The 7,651-nt window shown below is 41.6% G+C and overlaps 1 non-coding gene across 1 annotated transcript; it reads left to right on the forward strand.

Annotated features, from left to right (window-relative positions):
• The first annotated feature begins 3,860 nt into the window (after positions 1-3,860).
• TRNAH-GUG (transfer RNA histidin (anticodon GUG)) lies at positions 3,861-3,932 on the forward strand. Its single transcript has one exon. It is a non-coding gene; the product is annotated as a tRNA-His (tRNA).
• Positions 3,933-7,651: the final 3,719 nt, after the last annotated feature.

A 7,651-nucleotide genomic window follows, 5' to 3' on the forward strand; every position in this document is an offset into this window, starting at 1 on the left:
TCCTCTAGACCAATTCCCCTCACCTTACTGATGAGGAAACAGAGATCCAGAGAGGTCTGGTGACTAGCCCAAGATTACGCAGGTAGAAGGACTGGAGAAAGGACATGGAAAGCAGGCCCTCTCGCTCTCACTCTTTCACTCTGGTTCTCCACCAAGTACCATGCCTTCCCTGGCTTTCTCTGCTTCAGTCTAATTTTAGCTAACTTTAAGCAGTATACATGTGTGTGTGTGTGTGTGTGTTCCTTTTCATGACATCACCTTACATATTCTATCTTGTTATTTAACCGTCATTCACCTGTATCTGTCTCACTAAACAGAACTGTTTAAAATAGTGATACATGTCTCTCCTATTCTTTCTTGAATCTTTAAGATTCAGAAAAATGACTGCACTATAGCTGGTCCCCAACCATAGTTTGTGGGAGATGTGTTAGTGGGAGGGTGATAATAACATGAAAGCTGACACAATAAAGTCATCAATAAATTACAAAGGAGTTGAAAAGGCAATCAGAAGCCATGTTTTGATTTCATCAATTTACTGCTTTGAGGGGGGTTGTACATATTGGTGTTTATAGAAGAAATCTGAATGTATATGTCTAACAAGGCAGTGCTGGTCAGGAGGAAAGCCTGGTAGTTGTACAAAAGCCCACTCCACTTTAACAGGTGGGAACATTTCAGAGTCTACCACGAGACGACTGACATTGCTAACTAAGAGGAAGCTCATATACACACCCAAGAGAGGCTCTATGTGGTGAACCCCATTCAGAGGCTGGACCTCGCTCCTGTGTTCAGAAATGTTGCTCTGTAATCGTGTCTGTCTTGAGGTCTGCATCCTCCCAGACTTCCCCAAGCCGCTTTTCCACTAGTACCATGGCTGGAAGTCAAGAATCCTGTTTACCCAAGACTTTCAACTCTGACTTGCAGGCATCTGGCCCAGCGCTCTTCCTGGTACTTTTGTAGCAGGGCAGGGTTACGTGACCAGTTCTAGCCATTGAGCTTTGAGAAGAGCTTTTAGTTGCTGGTTTCAGACACTGCAGAGCTCTTTCCATTTGTAAAACAGCGAGGAGTGTTCCTGGAAGAAGTTGTTCCTTTAGCATGAGTCTTGGAGTCAGGAGACACAGAGCAGTGAACATGGAACGCCAGCAACAGAAAAGCCTTCTTTATTCTAAGCCACTAAGATTTGGGTTTTGTTACCATAGCATAACCTAGCCTGACAGACATAATGTGTGAGGTAATCTGAGGGGTGGTAATGACCGTGACACCATCGTATTGCATCCTTTGAAGGGAAAGTTATTCCCTTTTCACATTCCTCCCAGCTATTCAGATGAGCTGAGGAGAAGATTGGATTAGAGGCTATTTTCTTTTAACAGCTCTCCTACTTTGCCCACCTTCCTTTTTAACGGAGAGCTGAGCTTGGGCTCAGAATGTTTGGCCAGAATCTAATTCTATTTTGTTTTCATAGATTATTTTATAATGATCTCTGAGGAACATGATCCTGTTTTTGTTTTTTTTTTTTTTAATTTATGGAATGTTACAAAATTTCCTTTGAAAATATATTTAAACAAAATAAAAGAACTACCATCTCTACAGTGTTTACTATGTGACAGGCCTACTTGAAGTTTGGGGCAGGTCATTACCTATTCCATTCTTGGAAGAATTTTATGAAGTAGGTACCATAATATCTCCACTTTGCAGATGAAAAAACTGAGGCACAAGGGTTAAGGAGCAGCTCAAGTTCCCCCATTTAATAAGCGGCACAGCCACAGTTCAGTTCAGGGGCTCATTCGGGTCCGTCTCTTTGCCACCCCATGGACTACAGCACACCAGGCTTACCTGTCCATCACCAACTCCTGAAACTTGCTCAAACTCATGTCCATCAAGTCGGTGATGCCATCCAACCATCTCATCCTCTGTCATCCCCTTCTCTTCTTGCCTTCAGTCTTTCCCAGCATCAGATGCCATGATCTTAGTTTTCTGAATGTTGAGTTTTAAGTCATCTTTTTCACTCTCCTCTTTCACCTTCATCAAGAGGCTCTTTAGTTCCTCCTCACTTTTTGCCATAAACGTGGTGTCATCTGCATATCTGAGGTTATTGGTATTTCTCCCGGCAATCTTGATGCCAGCTTGTGTTTCTTCCAGTCCAGTGTTTCTCATGATGTACTCTGCATATAAGTTAAATAAACAGGGTGACAATATTCAGCCTTGACGTACTCCTTTCCCAATTTGGAACCAGTCCATTGTTCTATGTCCAGTTCTAACTGTTGCTTCTTGACCTGCATACAGACTTCAGAAAATCTGTTTCCACAATTTGTACTCTGAGAGTTGATTTAAATTAAAACAAAAACAAAAACAGAGATATCCCTTTTGTTCTGTTGGTATGTGCCCATAGCAAAGAGTATGAGGGTGTAACACGAAAGATAGTGTTTCAGAAACCTCCTTTTGGCCTGCAAGAAGACATGCTCTGCACCCTGCCAAAAAGTGACCTTTGACCAGATTCACCCACCTGTATTCCCTGTCAGGCCAGAGAGCAGGCTCAGGGACTCAGGGCAGCACTTCCATTGCCATGGAAGGATAATGGACTTGTGAGAGCTTGAAGGAAGATAGAAGGGACTATGGGCTTCCCAGGTGGTGCTAGCAGTAAAGAGCCCACCTGCTAATTCAGGAGACATAAGAGACTCAGCTTCGATCCCTGGGTATTGGGAAGATCCCCTGGAAGAGGGGAGCAACCCACTCCAGTATTCTTACCTGGAGAATCCCATGGACAGAGGAGCCTGGCGGGTCCATAACGTTGCAGAGTGGGACACAACTGAAAAGACTAGCATGCACATGTGCAGAAGGTGCTATAGGCGATGGGGGGGGGGCGGGGGGTGACCGTTTGTGTCTGAAGCTTTTATCTGCAGAAATACCCCTTTTTCAGAAGCACTGGATTTCTTGGCACCCACTCAACAGATGAATTCAGTCCTTGCCACCCTATATACAGTGCCAGCTACCCCAGCCGCTCCGGGCCTCTTCATTCAGAAGGCTTAACACTCCAGTGATTAGAAAGAGGGTTTTGATGTGTTTTCTCTTATGGTTTTCAACCTTTGAGGAATATCTTGTCCAGACTACTTTAATTTTTAAAACAAAGAAATTTCTTAAAAATGCCTCCTTGAATCTTCCTTAGCATGGAGCTCTCCAGTTTCTTTGGGTGGAAGAAATTAGGAAGCTAATGTTATTAGGAAGCTTTTTTTTTTTTGCATTATTGTGACTTCAAGACCTAAATATCCCAGAAAAAAAAAAAAAAAAAAAGCTTTAGGGATCAATGGGTTTGAAAGAAGGCCTTTCCTTTATCAGAGCGTGCTCACCCTGGCTAATAGGAAGAGCAAGCCTTCCTGACTCACTCAGGTCCTCAGTCCATTCTGTTCTTGCCGTATTTTTTTTTTATATCTCTGCTGCCTAAGCATATGGAAAGAAGGCTCGTGGTGGAGAAACCACAAAAGAGGCTCAGATTCATATGTCATTTAATGCAATGTAATTGGTGGTGGCGGTTGAGGGTGGGAAATCTGTATTCATAATTGGTTAAAAGTAGGAAGCATGAGTCAACAGGCTGGGATCTTGAAGTCTGGTTACTTTGATTATCATTTCTTGACAGTGAGTCCAGTGAGTCTTATATAATACAATTTCGCCCATGAGCCAAGGAGACAATATTCATTTCATGTTCAATCACTTCATTATTGTTCCTTTCAATAATTGGAGATTACTGCAACCTCTTCGCCGGTGTTAAGAAAATGTATGTATTTAGGCAATAGATGGCAGTGTTTCCACAAATTTTAATATTGCAATGGCTCTTAAAGGCATCCTGGTGCTCAGCTCCCCTGTAGCTTGCCGTGATCGTATAGTGGTTAGTACTCTGCGTTGTGGCCGCAGCAACCTCGGTTCGAATCCGAGTCACGGCAGGAGGGGAGAGAACTTTTGAAAGAGAATAACACAGATCCCAAGCTGAAGTCCATCCAATAAAATTTTGCAACCAGACATAGAATAAATAATAAAAATCAATCAAACAGAAACCACTGCAAAGATTTTAAACTTTAGAAAGATGACATATGCAGAGTGTCTTTATTAATGCACTAACCCTGGTGCAAGTGTGTTGTGTGTGGGTTTTTTTATTTGCCTTGACGGATAATATGATAAGACTGGAGTGTAGTGGGCATGTAATTATTATTAATTACAACTACTTAAGCTCTGCTTTGAGCAGACTCGTCAAGTCTGCTTGCTTTTGAGCCTTGCCAGGGCTGTACAGTAATAACAACCCTGAATTATTTGGAAAGATATCAGCGGTAGATGTGGAAATCCTGTTTAACCAGGCATGAATTGTTGTTAGGAGGTTTCTTTCTTTTTTTTTTTTTTTTCAGGATGACAGAGAGAAAATGAACTGTCCCTTATCAGTAATTGCAGGAAACATTTTGTTTCTATGATATGAACTGGCTGTAATTTAACTTTCCTGCCTCATTGGATAATGTAAGGAGCCAGTTGTTGCTCAAAATGAGATTCTCTGAAGTGGGCATTTGGGTCTGATAAAGGGCATATTCTAAGTAGACAATGGGGCTCAAGCAATAAATAATGTCCATATATGGTGAAACTTTTTAAATGACATTTTCCAAAAGACTGGGGTTTGTATTATAAATGGCTAAATGTTGAATTAATGTGAGTAACACAACTTTAATGAGTCTTTCTCCAGGATTTAAAAACATGAACAATACAGCCTGAAAATGTCAAATATAAGTATGTAATAATGAAGTTTACTGCTCACTAGAAGGTATTTTTTAAAGCCTTTGGCCTGTTTCATGGATGGCCTATCAAAAACTCTTGTTTGTTATTTATGTAACACTAAAAAGGATTTCAAATAAAAATATATGCTCAGGGTAGGCACAGATTCTATTTAGTTCTTTCAGAATCAGTGAATTCTTAGAAATAATATTCTAGAAAAATTGCAATAAATACTGCCCATCTCTTCCAAACAAACAAACAAAAAGAGAACAGTTTCTATTTGACTTTGGACCTAGATTGACCAGGGCTTCCCAGGTGGTGAGAGTGGTAAGGAACCCACCTGCTAATGAAGGAGACATAAGAGATGAGGGTTTGATCCCTGGGTCAGGAAGATCCCCTGGGGCAGGGCATAGCAACCCACTCCAGTATTCTTACCTGGAGAATCCCATGGACAGAGGAGCCTGGCAGGCTACAGCGCATGAGGTGGTAAACAGTCAGACACAACTGAAGTGGCTTAGCACACACACATAGGTTGCTAACCCTCAGAATGTAATGTTCTAAAAAATGTGTTTATTGTTTCCTCCCAGACTTTCAAAACCATTTTATACTCTGAATCTCTTCCTCCTGTGGTTTATTCTCTTGCCCCACCCCACCCCACCCTTCAGGCCCATATTTCTCAGGAATTCTGCCTCCCCATCTCCAAAGGGTCGAGCCTGGCCTCTGCTTCAAGTCTGAGTGACCTTCTCAGCTGGCTTGAACTAATAATGCTTCTAAGAAGACTATTGCAATTATTGTTTAATTTAAAACACTTTAAAAAAATAAAAAATAAGCCCAAGCCAAGGTTATTTGTGTTCTGCTAGGAGACTGAAAATGCAATGAATTAATCATTTGAGGAAGGAAATTGTATCAGCCAGGATTCAGTGGTTACAAGTGACAGAAACAACATGTACTGATTTAAAGAAAGGCATGGATCTAGGCGTGGGAACAATGGGGCTTCAGAACCAATAGGAACCAGGCTATTAAAGATGATCAAGACACACTCTCTCCATCTCATCCCATATCTGTTTCAACATGTCATCTTTATTCTCTCAAGCTAACTTCTATATGGCAGAAAGTGTGGCAGGTGACAGCAAAACCTAATCTTTATACTGACAGCATTGCTGTCTGCAGGAGAGCCCCTGAGTGCCAGTACACAAAAGTCCTGGGGAAAGATCTGATTGGCTTAGTTTGGGTCAGGTGTCCATTATTGGACCAATCAGCTACGTCCACAGGGATAGAGTGATACAGCACAAAACGTGCCCTTCCCTTGGTCTTGAGGCCAGTCCCAAAGTGAGGAAATTGCCAGCTCTGGAGCCACCTTATTATTTTCCCTTTGCATTACTTGATTCACCATGTGGTGGCTGTCTAACCCAACAAACTCATGAGTTCAGTTCCCAAACTATTAACATCTCTAGTGACTTGTGAAGAAAGAAAAGCAGCTGGGGAGTGGGTAGTGGAGGGTATCAGACTTTCTGGACTCACTCTGGATCTTAGGGACATAGTTGGAGGAACTGCTTGAATAAGAGAGCATTTTATGTTCTCTCTCCTCTGTGTCCACCAAAGAGGGCCTTCTTGCCCCAGTTGACTGCTTTCCTACCTTGGCCAGATGAGAGCATGAAGTCTTCTGAGTCTTCTGACAAAAATCCCCTTGAACTTGGGCAAGTTACCTAAGTACTCAGAGTAAAATAAATGAATGAAGAGGAGGCAGTTCATGCAAGAATTAAAAGAATAATGTACAAACAAATAAAAAACATAGTACTGAGGCTTGTGATACAAATTCAACACTGGCGTGTAGTAGGGTTGTAACAATAGTTATTCTTATTCATTCAAGGTGCCCGGTGCTCTCCTCCTCCATCAACCTCCATTGGTAGAAACTCTAGAGTGAGATTTCCATTAGGAAACAGTGTCCTTGCCATGGTTTCAGAAATTTTAAAAAGTGATAATATAGACTCTGAACCAGGGGTAGCACAAGTCAGAATCCACTAAGTGACCAGATCTTTATTCAAGTTTACCATCCTGGTTCACTCCTCTTCACATGTTACCATGATTGCAGATCATAGAAATCAGGACTTGTTTTCATCAACAGAGAGTTTGCTGACACTGGGTTTCCTATCTTGCTTTCTTGCTCATGTTAAAATAAATTGAATTCTAGTTCCAAAACCCATATCAAATTGGTTTTCAGAAATGTTAAAGCCTGAGTGATCAGAAGAAATTCTAAGTTTTAATTATATTAACTTCAAGACAATATCTGCTTTTAGTTTTTTAAAAAGCATTTTACAAATATCTCAAGAGACCCCATTGTTGCTTCCATGCTCACATTGTCTGCATTTTATACCAAAGCCCATACCTACTGGAGGAGGGCACGGCACACTCCAGTACGCTTGCCTGGAGAATCCCTTGGATAGAGGAGCCTGGTGGGCAATAGTCCATAGGATTTTAAAGAGTCGGACACAACTGAAGCAACTTAGCAGGCAGGCATACCTGCTGACATAGAGTGACTCTGATCTAATCTTTCAAAAAATATCTCTCAAAAATGTCAACTATATGACCAGTACAAGTTCCAGGCATGAAGCAAGGCACTCAAAGCTGGTGCTCTGGGACAACCCAGAGAGACAGGGTGGGGATAGAGGAGGGAGGAGGGGTTCAGGATGGGGAGACACATGTGTACCCGTGGCTGATTCATGTCAATGTATGACAGAAACCACCACGATATTGTAAAGTAATTAGCCTGCAATTAAAAAAAAATTAACTAAAAATAGTCAGCTATAAAGGATTACAGGGCAAAGGTAAGCCATTCAACAAACTAGAGTCCCTGACAACTTTTTAACTTTATGGATGAAATATTATACTCTAAAAGAATCCTGGTTTG

Source organism: Bos indicus, chromosome 8 (genome assembly GCF_029378745.1).
Source record: "Bos indicus isolate NIAB-ARS_2022 breed Sahiwal x Tharparkar chromosome 8, NIAB-ARS_B.indTharparkar_mat_pri_1.0, whole genome shotgun sequence".
Lineage (NCBI taxonomy): Eukaryota > Metazoa > Chordata > Mammalia > Artiodactyla > Bovidae > Bos > Bos indicus.